Source organism: Phascolarctos cinereus, unplaced genomic scaffold (genome assembly GCF_003287225.1).
Source record: "Phascolarctos cinereus isolate Bilbo 61053 unplaced genomic scaffold, phaCin_HiC Scaffold_5;HRSCAF=322, whole genome shotgun sequence".
Lineage (NCBI taxonomy): Eukaryota > Metazoa > Chordata > Mammalia > Diprotodontia > Phascolarctidae > Phascolarctos > Phascolarctos cinereus.
The window spans coordinates 377998518-378015910 of record NW_027555958.1 but is presented as its reverse complement, the minus strand read 5'-3'; the positions used below and the strand labels follow the sequence as shown (position 1 = coordinate 378015910).

The 17393-nt window shown below is 45.4% G+C and overlaps 1 protein-coding gene across 1 annotated transcript in view; it reads right to left on the bottom strand.

Annotated features, from left to right (window-relative positions):
* Nucleotides 1-9811, bottom strand: part of LRRN2 (leucine rich repeat neuronal 2) — a 94123-nt gene extending 84312 nt beyond the window's left edge. The window contains exon 1 of the mRNA XM_021003210.2: nt 9367-9811. The gene's annotated coding sequence lies outside the window, so the exon portion shown is untranslated. The remainder of the gene's footprint in view (nt 1-9366) is intronic.
* Between the last annotated feature and the right edge of the window lie 7582 nt (nt 9812-17393).

Genomic DNA, 17393 nt, shown 5'->3' with positions numbered 1-17393 from the left:
AAATGATTAGAGTGTTGGAAAATGGGACTGAGGAAGAGAGGTTAAAAGAACAGGGATGATTTGGTCTGGCAAAGAGAAACACACAGGGGAGGGAGGGAGTTTAATAAGCTCTTCAGGTCTCTGAAAGGCTATTCTACAAAGGGTGATGGCTGGTTCTCCAACTGCACAGAGGGCAGAACAAGGCCTCTCAACCTTCGCTGGTTTGGTCCCCCTCTGTCTATTCAGCCTTAATCAGTAAAAATAATGAAAACAGCAGCTGCCACTCACTCATATACTGCTTTAAGGCTGACAAAGTACTTTACATACATCATCTCCTTTGAGCCGTAACTCCCTGGGTTCCCCAACATGGACCCTCTGCTCTACTGAACCTGTCTCCTCACTGTTCCGCAAACAGATCATACCCATACTTTCCTCCAAGCCTTTGTTCCAATTCTTTCCTCCCAGCCTAGAGTACCCTCCTGGCTCTTCTTTGACTACCCAAATCCTCCTTCAAGGTCCATCTCCTTCATGTTCTTCCTTTGACACTCTAACCCACATTATCACTCCCTTCCCTAAACTCTGGTAATGGGCATACTCTAAACCATGCAGGTTCAGCATGTGATCATATACATTGTTTAGCTGCAGCCTCTCATAATTTCTGGTGCCTGTTTTCTCTTTCCTACCACTTCATAAATCCCTTGAAGACATGGCTTATGACATATATATCCCCCCACAGCACAGACTCACAGTGTTAAGACAAAAGAAGTCAAAGCTTTATCTGTTTGAGGAATGTAGGATATCCCCAGATTAGATCCTTCCTCATCAGGCAGACTGTGGATTTCAGAAGAATGTAAGCTCTTTGAGGGCAGGACTGCCCTGCATTTTTATCTTTGTATACTCAGTCCCTAACATAATATCTGGCATGTAGCAAGTGCTTCAAAATTTGAAATGAATTGAGGAAACAGCCTCAATTCAAAGAAGATTTCAAGGTCAGAGCTAATTTTTTTTTTGTACATGGCCAATGTGGGAATTTGTTTTGTTTGGCTATACATGTTCATAACAGAGGTTTTGTTTTTCTTTCTTAATATGGGAGGTAGGGGAGGGAGGACAAGTGGGAAAAAGAGAAGACAGATTTTCATTGATTAAAATTTTTTTTTAAAATTAAAACATAAAATAAAATTTCAAAAGAGGGTTTCAAAGATCTTGGGGAACAAGAGAGTCCTCAGTCTCCAATACCACATCTGAGATGAATGAGGGGATAGTCTTATTTAGAGGCAAGGGAATAAGCATTTATTAAGCACCTACTATATGCCAGCAACAATGCTAAATACTTTACAAATATCTTATTTGATCCTCACAACAACTCTGGGAGGTTAAGTGTTATTATTATGCCCATTTCACAATTGAGGAAACTGAGGCAAAAAGCGGTTAACTAGTAAACATCTGACACTGGATTTGAACTCAGTTGGCAGTCTAGAGTTCAGGCCCAATACTCTATCCACTGTCCTACCTCGCTACCTTGGGTCACATCCGGTTCTAGGTTTCCAGACTTTTATCCTTGGTAGTACTGGGCAAACTCCCCCAGGGGTCTGTGGAGACCCCAATGCAGAGGTGGCTTCTAATGATTAGGTTCTGTGTACAAAAGCCAGAAGGGCCAAGGAACCCTTGATGGCAAGGTGAAGAACCCATACCCGGGCCCGACTCCAGCATCCCCGGCATTAGATTACTTGGCTCCCCACCAGTCTCCCTTCTGTGAGCATTCTCACCTCCTGGGCCTTACATCCTCTGATCTTTTAGACCAAAGTTTTTCACTTTTATCATTCCCCTCTGAAGGCTCATTTTGAGAGCCACTTCAAAGAAACATAACCTTTCCTGTTGGCTGCCTCTCTTTCCTCTTCCTCCCTTCTCCCCCCACCCTCTTTTTTTTTTTTTGTCTTGAAAGCATCAGATTAGACAGACCTACTGTTCCTGTGGGACCTAAAGAAAAGTGAGATGCCTAACAATTTCTGCCCTTTTCTCTCCATAATATTCTTTCTGAAGGATCTGACTTCTGAGACACATGTAAAAATGAAAAATTCTACTTCTTTGCCCCAAGACAATGAGCCTGGTATTCTGCTGAGCCTGGAATCCCAAGTGACCCCCGACTCTTACATATTTATCCCCAAGTCATTTGGGCTCTTCCTGCATTTGGTCTCACACTCTGATAATGTGGTTAACAGAAGCCTTTGGTTTATATGGCCAAGTAACTCTCCCTCTTGGTCTCACTTTCCTCATCTGTAAAAGGAAGGAGTTGGATGAGATGGTCTCTAGTTCTAACATTCCATGACTCAACAATCTCTCACATGCACCCAAAGGGACTTGGGTAAGACATGCAGAAAACTTCTCAACTAAGCTTGTTGTCAACTTCTGGACTAGGTGACACAGGGAAATTACAGCATCTTCCACTCCAAAGGCCTCAAAGAAGGAGAGAGTCATCTGTTAGGAGTAAGGGAGAATAGAGGCAATGACCTTCACATGGCCCTATTGTCTAAAGACTCTTAGACTCTGGAACATAGTGGGGAGAATGGGGAGATTCTCAGATTCACATTCAGTGCCTCCATTCCTATGGTATTGGGGAGTCAGGGCTTGAGAAATATTTGTTATCGTTGTTGTTCAGAAGTAGCTTCAGTTGTGTCTGACTCTTCATGACCCCATTTAGGGTTTTCTTGGCAAAGAGACTGGAATGGTTTGCCATTTCCTTCTCCAGCTCATTTTACAGATGAGGAAACTAAGGCAAACAGGGTCACACAGCTAGTAGGTGTCTGAGGTTGGATTTGAACTCAGGTCTTTCTGACTCCAGGCTGGGACACTCTATCCACTTTGCCACCTAGCTCTTCCCTGTCCTTCCTCCAGGACCTTGCTTTAAGTTTATCAAATGGGGAGAGAGGGGAAAACCTCAGTTCAAATTCAACCCAATCAAAGAATAACCTTCTAAAGGGTTGCTTCTATGCTGGGCCCTCTTGGACTGTCAGCAGCCGGTGGACAGGGGTCATGGTGTGTCTGGGAAAACCTCAGTTCAAATTCAACCCAATCAAAGAATAACCTTCTAAAGGGTTGCTTCTATGCTGGGCCCTCTTGGACTGTCAGCAGCCGGTGGACAGGGGTCATGGTGTGTCTGGGTTTGGTACAGTGCCTAGTTGTTTTTTATGCTGCTTAGAACACAATGCTAATGAGGCCAAAGTCACAACTTCCATCCCTATAGGGACCAGTTTTTTTGCACAGAGAAAAAATTACTTCAAGACCAAAGATCATGCCCCCAATCGGCCCATTGGTGTGTGGATGGCTCAAGCCAACCCATCACTGCCGGGAAAAACAGCTCAAAGATCTCGTCCTACTGAAGGAGAATGGAAAGAAGGAAAGATGTGTTAATAACATCATCAACTGTATACAAAAAACCATAGCTACCCTACATACAGCAGGGCATGATGTGAGCACTCAGTTAATGTTCCACCACCTTATTAAGCTGTAAGGAAGAAGAACTTGGTGGACAGCAAAGAAGCCAGATTTATTAAGGACTTGCTATATGCCAGGCACTGTGTTCAGTGCTGGGGAGATAAAGCCTCAAACTGGAAGTGTCCCTGCTCTCAGAAGGCCTGGATACTTACTTTATTTGTTGTCTCTTATATTCTACTTCAAATATAGGCTCTTTGTCTTTCACCCTCTCTCTGTCCCCTCCCCACTGGTTTTTTTTTTACTTCTTTGACTTTTTGTTAAATCTTATTTACTTATTTGCATTATTTGTTCCCTTACTCCCCCACCCCGCTTCAGTTTTGGTCTTTTCATCTCTACTTCAGAGGCAGGTATAGAGGGGGTACAATGGAGAGGATACTAGGTCTGCAGTCAGGAAGGCCTGAGTTCAAATCTAGCTTCAGATACTTACTAGCTCCATGACCCTGAGCAAGTCACTCTATCTGCCTCAGTTTCCTCATCTGTGAAATGGGGACAGTAGTAACATCTGCCTCATGGGGTGGTTGTAAGGAAAAAAGATCATATTAATAAAGCACTTAGCTTGGCACACAGTAGGTGCTTAATGAATGCATATTTCCTTCCTTCTTCGACCTTCCTTCTCCCCTAGTGTTTTTCTTTCCCTCCCCCTTCTCTCAGCCTCTATTCTTTTATCTATTTCTCTGCCTTAGAATAAGGGAATTACAGACTCTCAGAGAAGAAGAGGATCTTAGAAGTCATTTAGTACAGATGCACATCAGCAAGGATCTCTTCTGTACCAGACTTGGAGTCAGAAGACCTGAGTTCAAATTCAGCCTCTGACATTTACCACGTGTGTGACCCTGGGAAAGCCACTTAACCTCTGCTTGTCATGTCATATCTACAGAATGGAAATAATACCTCCCAGGGTTGTTGTGAAGATAAAATGAGATAATATTTGTGAAGTGCTTTGCAGACCTTAACTCACTGTATAAATGATAGCTATTATTAACTCTTGGGCATCTAGGAGGAGCAGTGGAAGAGCACTGGGCCTGGTGTCAGGAAGACCTGAGTTCAAATACTTACTAGCTATGTGACCCTGGACAAGTCACTTAACCCTGTTTGCCTCAGTTTCCTCATCTGTAAAACGAGCTAGAGAAGGAAATGGCAAACTACTCCAGTATCTTCGCCAAGGAAACTCCAAATGGGGTCATGAAGAGCTGCAGATGACTGAACAACAAAAATTATTAGCTATTATGGTGTCCCTAACAGATAAATATCTAGCTTCTGATTTAAATTGACTTCTAGCAATAAGGAACCATTATACTCTCACCCAGTTCCACACACTGGGAAAGTTTTTTTCTTTCATTGAAATCTGCCTCTCTACATCATCCATCCTCAAATCCTAATGTCTGAGAACAAGCAAAACAAATCTAGACCCTTCTCTGCCACGACTGGGGTGGTGAAGTGTCTGCTTCTATGCTATGTCAGGACAGGCTGAAGGGGCTGGGGGTGTTTAGCCAGAAGACTCAGAGGAGGATGTGATATAGCTGTCTTCAGGTAAGGGCCCTTACAAGGCAAGAGGGCCAAACTAGGAGCAGCGAAGCATATTTAGACTTGATGTCAGGGAAAACCAATTAGCGCTGTCCCCAAATGGCATGGGCTGCTGCTTCTGGAATTAGCTTTTTCATCCTTGGAAGTCTTCAAGCCAAAGCTGATGACTACTTGTTAGGCAGGTGATAGTGGAGATTTCTTTCAGATCTGGGCTGGACTTAGTAGACTCCTAATGTGGAGATGGACAGCATCTCTCACCACCATCATCCTCACTGATCTGGTTCTTGGGGTCCTACGTCAGACTCAGCCTCTCCTTTTGCTTTCTTGCCAGAGAAAATTTGGGGTATAGTACCCTCCCCTTTTCCTGAGCTAGTGGAAAGAAGTCTCCTCCCATGCTGGCATGGAGGAGGGGGTTGTACACAGGGTATTGGGGTTCCCTTTGCCTATGGGCAGTACTGTGCCTGTACCAGGATAAGTCACAGATGAGTAATCTGACCTGCTTTTATGCCCACAAGCCTTGGTTTGTGAAAAGATGAAGGGAGAGGAACAGAACTGGGCATGCAAGCCTTCATCCATACCCACTGGAAGTGGCCTTTTCAAGTGATTTCTACTACGTCTATTGTCTTACAACAATTCTTAAATTCTCTGATTCTGTTTGTACCTCCTCTATTCCATTTAACCCATTTATAATTATATTTAGTTACCTATATATCTTTGTCTTCCCTACTAGACCATAAACTCCAGAAGGGCAGAGACCATGCCTTAGTTATCTTTGCATCCACAGGGACCATCTTGCACGCAGTAGGTGCTTGTCATGATTTGCTAAATGAATGAATGGTGCATGTTACCTACAAGTCTGTGCTGGGAGGGGCAAACACTAGCTGCTCTCGTCCACTATCCTCCTTATCTTGCCTGTCTCGTAAGGGCTCAGGTGTCAGCCCCTCTATGAACCTTCTCTGATTCCTAGGGAGCTGAGAGAACTTAGTCACTCCAATAAATATTTATTGAGCTCCTAACACTATCCTGGGTGCTCTGGAAGACACAGAATAGAACAGCCCACAGTCTTTGACTTTGAAGAGCTAAGTCTGGGTGGCAAGGCACACACATGAAGAGGTAAATAATACAAGAAGTTAACTAATGACGGGAAACAGCAACCATCACAAGGCAGCATGTTCCTTAAGTGTCAAATGACAGCAAATGCTATGAGTTCAGAGGAGAAAGAAAGAGCTAAAGTCTCCCCACAGTGGAGGGGTCAGGGCTAGTTTCAGGTAGAAGGTGTGGTTGGATGGCTATTAGATCTGTTCTTATTATCCTCAGGCTCCATCCACATCTGGGCAAGCTACCCTCTGGACCAAGCCTCCTACTGCTACCTGAAACACCACACCCCTGTCTCCTCAGTTGTGTGTCAGAAAGCCCTCAGTGGGTCCTAAATTTTAAGGAGCTTTAGAGTGAAAGGTTCATCTAGTTCGAGCTTACCCTTCCCCCTCCCCCCCCTCCCCGACCCATTCCTGATTTTATAGATGAGGAAACTGAGGGAAAGAGAAGTAAAAAGACTGGCTCATGGTCACCCAATAACAAAACTTTTGGAGGGGACAGTTTTTGTGGGGTTTCTTAGGTTGTGCAGTGACTATCCACTGTCAGAAAACAACCCAGATGCTGTAATGAGGACCATTCTCCATCTTTTTCCAACTCTCTCTCCCTCTGCTGGGAGTCTTAAGAGCTTTATGGGCACAACTGGAGTTGTCCAGAAGCCCAGATACTGGCAGGGAACTGCCTGGGAAAAGGAAGCAGATGGAAAGAGGGGCAAAAATGAATAAAAAAATCAATGAATTGTTTTTGATTTTTTCAAATGAAGCAAGTTGCAGAGGCTGGGAGTAGGTGACAGATATGGGGCTATGCAGCTTATGAAGTAGGTCTTCCTAACAAAGGGGAGGTGGCAAAGCCAACACTCAGGATATTTGAGGACGCATCATTTCCAAGGCTGGCATATGGTTCAAACGGTAGTTTGCAGAAGAGAGAGGATGAAAGAAAACTCTGGAGCAGAGATGGAGATAGAGATAAAGGAGGTAAAGCTTCAGGGAGAGAGAAAAAAAGAGATATGAACCAGTGAGGTAGCAGGGAGAAGGCGAGAGAGAGGGAAGAGGCAAAGGGACAGAGAAACACAAAGGGATAGAATGGAGATGGGAGAAAGAAAAGAGATTAGGAGACTGAGAAATGGAAGATAACTGTTTTCAACCTGAATGAACTTTACCTAAGCCGTAGTCGGCGTTTCCTTATTCATTTAGGGTCCTCTTCAGTCCATGGGAGTAGAAATGGTGCTGAGAGGGAGGTTTTCAGGGGCCCAAGGCCCAGGAGTTCTCAACACTTAAGGTGCAGGGATCCCAAGTCCCATTTCTGTCCCCAGGAGAATTGCAGATTCAAAGAACTAGATACCTACCTCACTTGGTACCCTAACCTAGGCTAAAGTCTCCTCCTCCAAGCCAGGAAACAGAGAAGTCCTTTTCCCTTCAGCAGTTAGCAATTTTCTTCCAGGGGCTGACAAGCCTAGGGCTTGCAAATATCCAGAACCTGATGGTAGGTGGTCTGATGCCATCACCTCATTCCTGGATTCTGCCAGTTAAGGCTTGCATGCCCAGTTCTGTTCCTCTCCCTCCATCTTTTCACTGATCAGGCCTCCTGGGCATGAAAGCAGGTCAGATTACTCATCTGTGACTTTTCCTGGTACAGGCACAGTGTTGCCCATAGGGAAAGGAAACCCCAATGCCCTGTGTATAACCCCCCCCATCTCAATGTGGGTATTAACTTCCAGAGTGACCTGTGGGAGGAGACATTTGCCCATTAGTTCAGGAAAAGGAGAGGCAAGAAGGTAAAAGGCGAGACTGAGCCTGGCACAGGACCCCAGAAACCTGGGGAGACCTTAGTGTATGCAGATTAGTGAGGATGATGGTGGTGAGAGACTCTACCCATCTCCACTTTGGGAAAAAGTGGTTGCTTCCAGCTAGACTGGCCTCTTGGGCTTCTCAGGTGGGGAGGTATGCCCAATAGTGTAAGGGAAACATTCATCTCAGGGAAATCAGAGCTGTGCTCAGGGCCCCTTCCCCCCCTCCTCACTCCTTCCCGACCCTGCCAGCCACCCAATTAGAAGCTGCGTTGGCTCCAACAGATGGGAGCTGCTGCGGCAGGCAGCCTGAGGAGCAGAGCATAAAGCCCAGCTGACAGTGTCCTTGCTTATTTTGGTCCAGGGAGGATGGGTGGAAGCAGAGGCAGAAGGAAGAATTGGGGTCATAATACACTCAGGCCCTGTCCCTTGGACTTTCTAACCTCCTGGTACCTAGCTTGCTCTCAGTCCAACCCGAACCAGGACTCTGGCTCCTCCCAACAGAGCCAGCTCTTCTCCCTCCAAGTGAGAAGTCAGAAGACGCCCTCTCTCATAGGGCAGATGGACCACCTGTAGCTGGCCTGCTTCCCATCTCCCTAGTGTCTAGTGCAAGAATACCCAGGTCCGGATTGTGATGCTTTGCTGCTTGGCATCTGGCCTCTCTGCTCTCCTCCAAAGGAAGGGCCCCTTGGCTGAGAAGGGCCTCTCCCAGCCCATGCACACTACCCCACTCCCTTTCTCCCCTGCCCCATCTCCCACCTCTGGCTGCCCCCAATGCCTGAAGGAGGAGCCTCTCTTCAGGCAGCACACAGCAGACAGGCAGACACCAATACACAGGCCATTTTGTTCCTTTCCATGGGCACTTGCAAACCAGGAGAGTTGAAAGGCCAAAAGACGCCTCCCAGTGTAATCCATTTCTGTGCTGTTCCAAGCTCCCTCATCATCCCCCTAGGTTCCCCTTAATATCTTCAAATGTCCAGATATCCCTTTCCAACCAAGCAACAGTTTGTGGAGGTTTCAGACGCCAGAGGGTTAATTAATCCAAGAGAACAAGAGATCTCCCCACACACAAGCGCAATCTCCTCGCCAAGCTCCCAGTCAATGTCTGTGCAGCTAGGAGCCTGCTTTTTATTCCTCTCCTGCCACCAGCCTCTCTCTTTTCCCCTCTCCCCCTCCCCCTCCTCCCGAGTCATCCTTCCTTCCTCCAAGAATCACCCCCAGCTGCCCATCACCACCCCAGTCCGCAGGGGCCCAGATCCCAGAGGGTGAGGGGCATGGGCACTCCCAGCTCCCCTTCCCCCAGAGATCTCGGCCGTCTCTCAGCCCCCAAATCCAAGTCCTGCCGATCCTGCCCTAAAGCTCCCTGGCTGCGCTTTCCCGCAGCTAGCCCCAGCTGGAGCTGCATGATGCCAAGCCCCCGGCCGCCCCCCGCCCTCGCCCTCTCCAGCGGTGGCAGCGGCAGCAGCGCAGCGCCCCAGCCCGGGCGGACTCACCCTGGGAACGCCGCCGCGCTGGCTCGGGGCAGCGCCGTCATCCGCCCATCTGCCGCCCGCCACGGGCACGCAAGCACATCGGCTGCAGCCCGCAGCTCCAGGCTGGGGATCGGGCTCCGCTCAGTGCCCCCGCCCCCACCCACTTTGCATCCAGCCACGAGGACGCGGGGTTGTGGTCCCGGCCCCAGCTCGGGGACGGAGTTTTGCTCGGGAGCTGGGTCTGGGGGTGGGGGAAGGTGGTGAGAGCAATGGCAGAATAACAGCCCCTGCTCGTCCTGGCCACCCGCTCTCCTCGCCCTCCTCGGGGCTTCCCGCTCCTCCCGGATCCCTCCAACCCGAGGGCTCCGCTCCTCCTTCGCACTCCTCGTCGGGAGGCAGGCGGGACAGCGACTGTGGCTCGCTCGCTCTGCTCGCGGCTCATTTGTAATTGCACGCAGCAGGCCCTCTGCGCTCCCCGCGCGCCCCCCGCCCCCTACTTCCCCACCTCGTTCTCAACCTCCCCAGCCCTGTTGTCTCCCCTCCTCCCAGACTGCGTGTTTCACCACCCACCACCCGAACCGCCTCTGTCATTTTAACTCCTCAGGTGCCAGAGCCCCCCACACACACACACACACACACACACACACACACACACACACACGACGGGTGGAGATGAGCCTTGGAGCTGCCAGTCAATATTTCAACAATCAGTTATTAGTGCCTACCCTGTGCTGGGAGCTGGAGATGCAAAGACAAAACAAGGAAGAAGAGGTTCTTCCCTATGGGGTTTTGCACTGCTGTTCAGATGCTTTGAGGGGAGAGGCAGCCCCACAGACCTCTGGTGTAGTAATCAAACATTATTTAGAAGATCCTTGGAAATTCTCAAAGCACTTTCCCCCATAATCCTCTGAGGAAGGTAGTGGCAAGTAAGATGATGCCCATTTTACAGACTAGGAAACTAGGCTCCGAGAGAGAGAAATGAGTTTCCCAAATACCCATAGTATTGAAGCCAGGATCTGAATTTAGATTTCCAGACTCCAACTTCAGAGTCCTTTTAGCTACTTTTGATGTTGATGAAAGACACCTTCCCCCAGTGAAGGAGCCTGTCTGGGTGATGGGCCTAGAACCATAAATGGAATGGACCTTTAAAGTCATTCAGTTCAACCTCAACATTTCACAAATGAGGTCACTGAGGCCATGAGAAGTTAAGTAACCTATCCAAGGTCACACAGGTAATAAGTAGACAGAATCCAAATCCTTTTGCTTACTAACCTTAAGGCAAGTCTCCTTCCTTGGGCAAATCATTTATTGTTCAGTCATTTCAGTTGTGTCCTACTCTTCTTGAGCTCATTTGGGGTTTTCTTGGCAGAGATACTGGAGTGGTTTGCCATTTCCTTCTCCAGCTCATTTTACCAATGAGGAAACTGAGGCCAACAGGGGTGACTTGCCCAGGGTCACATGGCTAGTGAGTGTCTGAGGCTACATTTGAACTCAGGAAAATAAGTCTTTCTGACTCCAGTCCTGGCATTCTACCCTCTGTGCCACCTAGCTGCCCTAAGACCTGAGTTCAAATCTGGCCTCGGACTCGAACTAGCTATGCGACCCTGGGCAAGCTGATTAACCTCTGTTGGCCTTAATCCACTGCAAAAGAAATGGCAAAGTACTCCAATATCTTTGCCAAGAAAATCCCATATGGCTTCAGGAAGAGTCTTATTGGATTGAATAATAACAATTGTTTGGATAGTTACATTGAAGTCTTTCCTTACCTGAAGCCCAAATCTGTTTTTCTGCAACATCCACCCACTGTTTCTAGATGGATCTTCCTGACTCCAGGCTCAGTGATCTATTTACTGCACCACCTAGCTGCCCCAGCAAATCACTTAACCTCTCTTCAATTCCCTCCTTTGAAAAAATGTGGGGGTTGGATTCGATGACCTCTCAAGTCCCTTCCAGATGCTTCTCTGCCATTCATCTGGACAGCTTGTTGTTGCACTTGGGAAGTAACCTTTCATCCATACCAGGTATTAAGCAGCAGAGCCAGGATGTGTCCTCGACCCTAAAGCTAGCGTTCTTTCCTTTACACTGTACTGCCCTATCTTCATATTTACTACCAAATTCGTCTGATCTTGGAACTGAAAAGTAACTCACAGACTATTTCATCCAATTTCCAACCTCTTCGCACCTGAGCCACAGGTAGAAATGGGCAAAGTGAAGGAGCCATTTCAGAGGAAATGAACATCCCCCTCTATGTTGCTGTCGTCAGTCGTTCTCAGTCAGGTCCAGCTCTTTGTGAGCTCATTTGGGCTTTTCTTGGTAGAGATGCTGGAGTGGCTTGCCACTTCCCTCTCCTGCTCATTTTACAGATGAGGAAACTGAGGTAAACAAGGGTAAGTGACTTGCCCAGAGTTACATAACTGGTAGGCGTCTGAGGCCAGATTTGAACTCAGGAAGGTGAGTCTTTCTAACTTTGCTCTGTCCGCTTTGCCACCTAGTTGCTCCAGTCCCTTTCTGTGATCTGTCACAAATCCCAGGACAGACACCTTCTGCACTAGCATCACTAATGTCAGGAAAGGGCTGAGTGAGTCAATGGAAGCCCTGGAACCCAAGGGAGAAAGCCCAGGGCCCTGTGTTATTATTGTTATTTGCACTCACATGTCATAACAACACCTTTGTTCTGCCTCCACTGCACCCTACTCCCGCAGACCCACCCTCTTGGTCCTATGGTCCTTCACACCTCAGACAGAATAATCTTCTTTATGTATAGATGTAGCCATCCCATTCCTCTATTCAAAAATTATCGGTGCTTTCTTTTCTATTGCCCACTTCGTAGGCATTCCCTGTCTCTGGCATTCTAGGCCCTCCTTGGTCTGGAAACATATCACCTTTCCAGTCTCATTTTGTATTACTTTCCTGTGCACATACCATGCTCCTGCCCAGCGAAACTTTGCTCGGTCCTCAGTCCTCTTAACAGGCCTTGCTCTTTTTCCCTGCCTTTGTTCGGACTTTTCTTAGCAAGGGCCAGGAGGTACTTTTGGTACGCCTTCCCTATTCTTCTCCAACTGCTTAATCCCTTTCAATTCTTTAACACACAACTCAAATGTTTTTCCTTCATGAAGCTCTTTGTGTCTAGCTGATTACTTCTCGTGGCACTGTGCTTAATGTCTCGGGTACACATATGTGCTGTTTCTTGTTATAATAAACTACTATTATAGTTTACTACTGGGTCATTAGGGCGGCTAGGTGGCACAGTAGATATAGTGCTGGGCCTGGAGTCAGGAAGACCTGAGTTCAGATCCAGCCTTAGATACTTACTATATGACCCTGGGCAAGTCACTTAATTCTGTTTGCCTCAGTTTCCTCATCTGTAAAACAAGCTGGAGAAGGAAATGACAAACTACTCCAGTATCTTTGCCAAGAAAACCACAAATGGGTCGGGAAGAATTGCACACAACCAAAATGACTAAACAACAACAAATAGGTCGTTCTCCTTACCAGACTGTAAGCTCCATGTCTTATCTAACCTTTGTCTCACCCCCACCCCCTCACCCCTAAACCTACCAAGAACTTAATAAATGCTTGTCAGATTTATTGATTTTATAGTAATCCAGATGAGCATATGGGAGGTAATGAGGATGATGGGCATAGAAATGGGGAGGAAGAGATGGATTAATGAACTTATCCATTGCCTGGTATCACAGTTGTTTACATATGTGTCATTTCTTCAACTAGCTTATAAACCCCTGTAGGGTGATAAGTATTTCTTTTGTATTACCTCAAGTACCAAACATTGTGCTAGGAATGTAGTAGGTCTGAGTAAATGTTTGATGAGTGAGTGAATAAATGAATGAATGAATGAATGCAATAAAAGTGTGAAACATTTTCCAAGTTCCTTGCTCCTCCCTCAGATCTTGTAGGAAGACACTCAGCAATGGTGAAGGACCAGTAGAAAAAGGAGACTATTCTAAAGGCCTATTCTCAAATAGCCTGGAATTCTGGAAAGCCATTTAGAGTCACATCTCTCCCCTGGGGGAAAAAAGCAGACTCTATTGACCATGCTCTTCTAAGCTCTCAGGTAATTAAGTCTAGGATTTGATGACCTTGCTATTGACTTGTCTGCCCCAAAGTTTAACATCCAGGCTCAGCAGAATGGAGACTATCTCTACGGGCCAACTGTCCAACTAGGACAGCAAGGAAGCTCCAGTCTTTATACTCCTCATCCAAGTCTCAGGAGAGAGATACTGAGGTTGTCTATACCAGCTATGGAGGTGATCCTTGGTTCAATCCCCAGATTAACCCTAGACTTATAGATCAGATCTTGGGATCACAGGACCATAGATTTAGAGCTCAAAGTGACCTGAGACAGGAGTCGAACCCAAGTCTTCCTCCCTCCAGGCACAGCAAACTGTGTAACCTCTTGACAAGTCACTTCAGCATCTCTGATCTTCAGATTTGTCTTCTATAAAATGTGACTGATAATACTTGCACTACCTCACTCAGTAGTTGGAGTCAGGAAGGTGTTTTCTAATTCTCAAATTGCTACATAAATGTGAGTTATTATTATTGTGCCCCGAAGCAAGTCAGGAGGCATAATTTGTGCCTTGTGCTATTAGTTCCATAAGTAATAATATGGGTGTGACCTGAAGAATGTTCATCTGGAGACAGGAAGCCCCGAGTTCAGTTCTGGCCTCAGACACTTACTAGTTGTGTGACCCTTGGCAAGTCAATTCATCTCCATCTGCCTCAGTTTCCTCATCTATAAAATGGGGATAATAATAATTGTAGCACTTCACAGGGTTATTGTGAGGATAAAAATGAGACAATATTTATAAAGCGCTTTGCAAACCTTAAAACACATTATTATTATTATCATTATCATACGCATATCACCAGCAATAGAATTTGCCTGTATAATATGTGTCCCATTCGTTTACTTAGGTGATACATAAGTTCTGAGGGGAATGTTACAGTGAATGGAATCAAGCAAGCAACAAGAATTTATTAAAGCTTACAACATACCTGGTACTGTACTAAGCACTAGGGATACAAAGACAGACAAAAACAATTCCTGCCTTCAGGAAGCTTGCATTCTGCTCTGATGAGGGGGACACCAGGCACGTAAACAGGCATGCACAAGCTACCTACAGAGCGAATGGAATGATGGCAATCAGATGGGGCCAATCAGAAAAAAGCTTTCTGGAATGACAGCAAGGTGGTCGTTCTCCCATTTATTGTAAGCTCAGTAAAGTCAGGGACCTCATCTTATCTCACCCCCTGCACCTGCCTCGCACTTAATAAATGATTGTCCAGTTTGTTGATTTTATAGTAATTCAGAGAGGAGGTAAGGAGGCTGGTAGTCATAGAAATAGGAAGGAAGGGATTTAATATGAACTTTGAAAGAGGGGAGAGAAGAGTATGGGCTTGTGCCCTCCCTGCTCAATACGTCATAGTCTCCTGTAGGGACCCCATACCTGACACTCTCACCCTGATCGTTGTAATTCCTAAGGTTGCCATGAATGCTTTTTTTCACTAAAACTCAAAGGATTTCTCCCTCAGTAACCTCATTAATCCTCACTGATTGTCTACTGAAGTGATCTATGTCCCTGGGCTCACACACACACACACACACACACACACACACACACACACACACATACACACACACCTCTCCCACCTTCAGAATGACAAATCCATTTTTTCTACTCCACATTACCACTCTATTGACCATATTCTCCAATCTGACAGTATTCATTTCTACATATTCCATTTAAGAAACAGCTCATATGACAAAGAAGCTGGGAATCTGAACATCCTAATATTGTCGTATCTTATTCTGCATTGTTTCAGTTCCCTATTTTTTCCCTCCCCATTGTGATCCTCATCACCATCAACACCATTATTACAGCTCATATTTATACAATTCTTCACAGTTTTGCTTTCATCCTTTGGATTCACAGGAACAGATTTTTAGCTGGAAGGGACCTCAGGAGACCATGTGATTCATCCCCTTTTTAGGCAGCGAAGATATTAACAATAATAATAATTGCTTATATTTATTTAGCTTTAAGGTTTACAAAACACTTTACGTATTTTATTTCCTATGACCTTCTTGACTGTCTTGTGAGGTCAGTACTATCAGCACTGGCAGACCTATTAATTAACATTATTTCAAAAATCCAACCCAGAATCCATCTGACCCACTTAGAATATAGTCTTTACTATGGTCCCAGATTTGCTTCTGGTGTTTTTGTTTTGTTAATATTGTTACCAAGTACAGAGAACCAGGAATTTATTATATGCCATCTACAGAAAGGGAAATTGGAGCCAACAGTTGTTAAGTGACTTGGCTGATAAAGAAACTAGTAAATAATTGGTAGTAATAATAATAGCTAACATTTATGCAGAGTTAAGGTTGCAAAGTGCTTTACAAATATTATCTCATCTGATCCTCACAACAGCCCTGGGAGAAAAGGCCATGATTATCCCCGTTTTACAGATGAGGAAACTGAGGCCAACAGAGGTTAAGTGACTCGCCTAGGGTCACACAGCTGGTAAATGTCTAAAGCTGGATTTGAACCTAACTCTTCCTGCCTCTAGGTCCAGGCTCTATCCACTGCATTAAACTGTAGTCTCCTAACTCCTATTGCAATTCTTTTCCAATGCTACATCATCACTAGAGAACAGGAGGGACTGAAATGCAGCAGGGTGGTCTTGTATCAACAGAAGGAAGGAACGCTGAATTTAAAATCCAAAGACCTGAATTCAAGTCCTGACACTTCCGTATTACAAAGCCCTCAGTAGGTTACTTAGCTGAGCATGAGAATTCTCATCAGTAAAATGAAGTTAATAATACTTCCACATTCAACTCGACAGGATTGTTGTAAAGTGCCATGTAAAAATAAGTTACTATTATGATCCTCCCCATCTTTTAGACTGAGGAAACTGAGACCCAAAGATGTTCAATGATTTCTTTTAGGTGGCACAGTACTACAGCCAGAAGGAGGAGCAAGGTTTTCTATCTCTTAGACTTGTACTTTCTGCACCAAATGCCAGATTTTCTAACAAGTTTAATAATAATAATAACAATAACAATTAGGATTTAGGTAGCATTAAGGCTTAAAAAGCACTTTACAAATATCTCACAACAATTCTAAGAGGTAGGTTCTATTCTTATTCCCATTTTATAGATGAGGAAACTGAGGCTGATAGAATATAAGTGATTTGCCCTGGGCCAACCATCTAGTGTCTGAGGTCAGATTTGAACTCAATTCATTGAACTAACCCGTCTCTAGCTACCTCTGCTTTTAAACCTTAGTCATAACTCACCTCCTTCAGGAAATTGTCTCTGACTGACTTCTCCCAATTACAATTTCTCCTCTCTACTTCTGCTGTAAGAATGATAAGTCTCATTTACATGTCGTGCTAAGGTTTACAAAACACCTTTCTCATAACCTTGTGAGGAAGGCAGTGCAAGTATTATTATTTCCATTTTAGTGATGAGAGAAGAAAAAGGTACTCTGGAAAGAACACTGGCTCTGGTATTGTAGGTCCTGGATTCAAACCTACCTCTGACACTTATTACTTGGCTAGCCTTAGACAAATCACAACTTCCCTGGACCTCAGTTTCCTCAGTTGTAAAATGAGATAATTCGATCATATGGCCTCTAAGGTTCCTTCCAGTTCTAGAGCTCTGAAGTGTGAGTTACCCAGGGTGTCACAGGGAGGAAATGTCGGGCCAATTATTCGAGCCCAAGGCTCATGATTCCAAATCTAGTCTTTTTTCCACTAAACTACCTTGCCTCTTTGATGCTATGAATTCTGTGCCATTCTATATCAATTTTCAATAACTATTATCCTCATTTCACACATGAGGTTGCATGAGAATCACTCTGAATTCATTTTATATGTAGGTGCTTAGAACAGAGCCTCCCCAGGGGTAATGACCTTGTCTTACACATCTTTGAATCCCCCACCAGCCTAGCAGAGTACACTACACATAGGTACTGAATGAATCTGATTTGAATTAAGTACAATCTTTCTTCTTCTCTTCC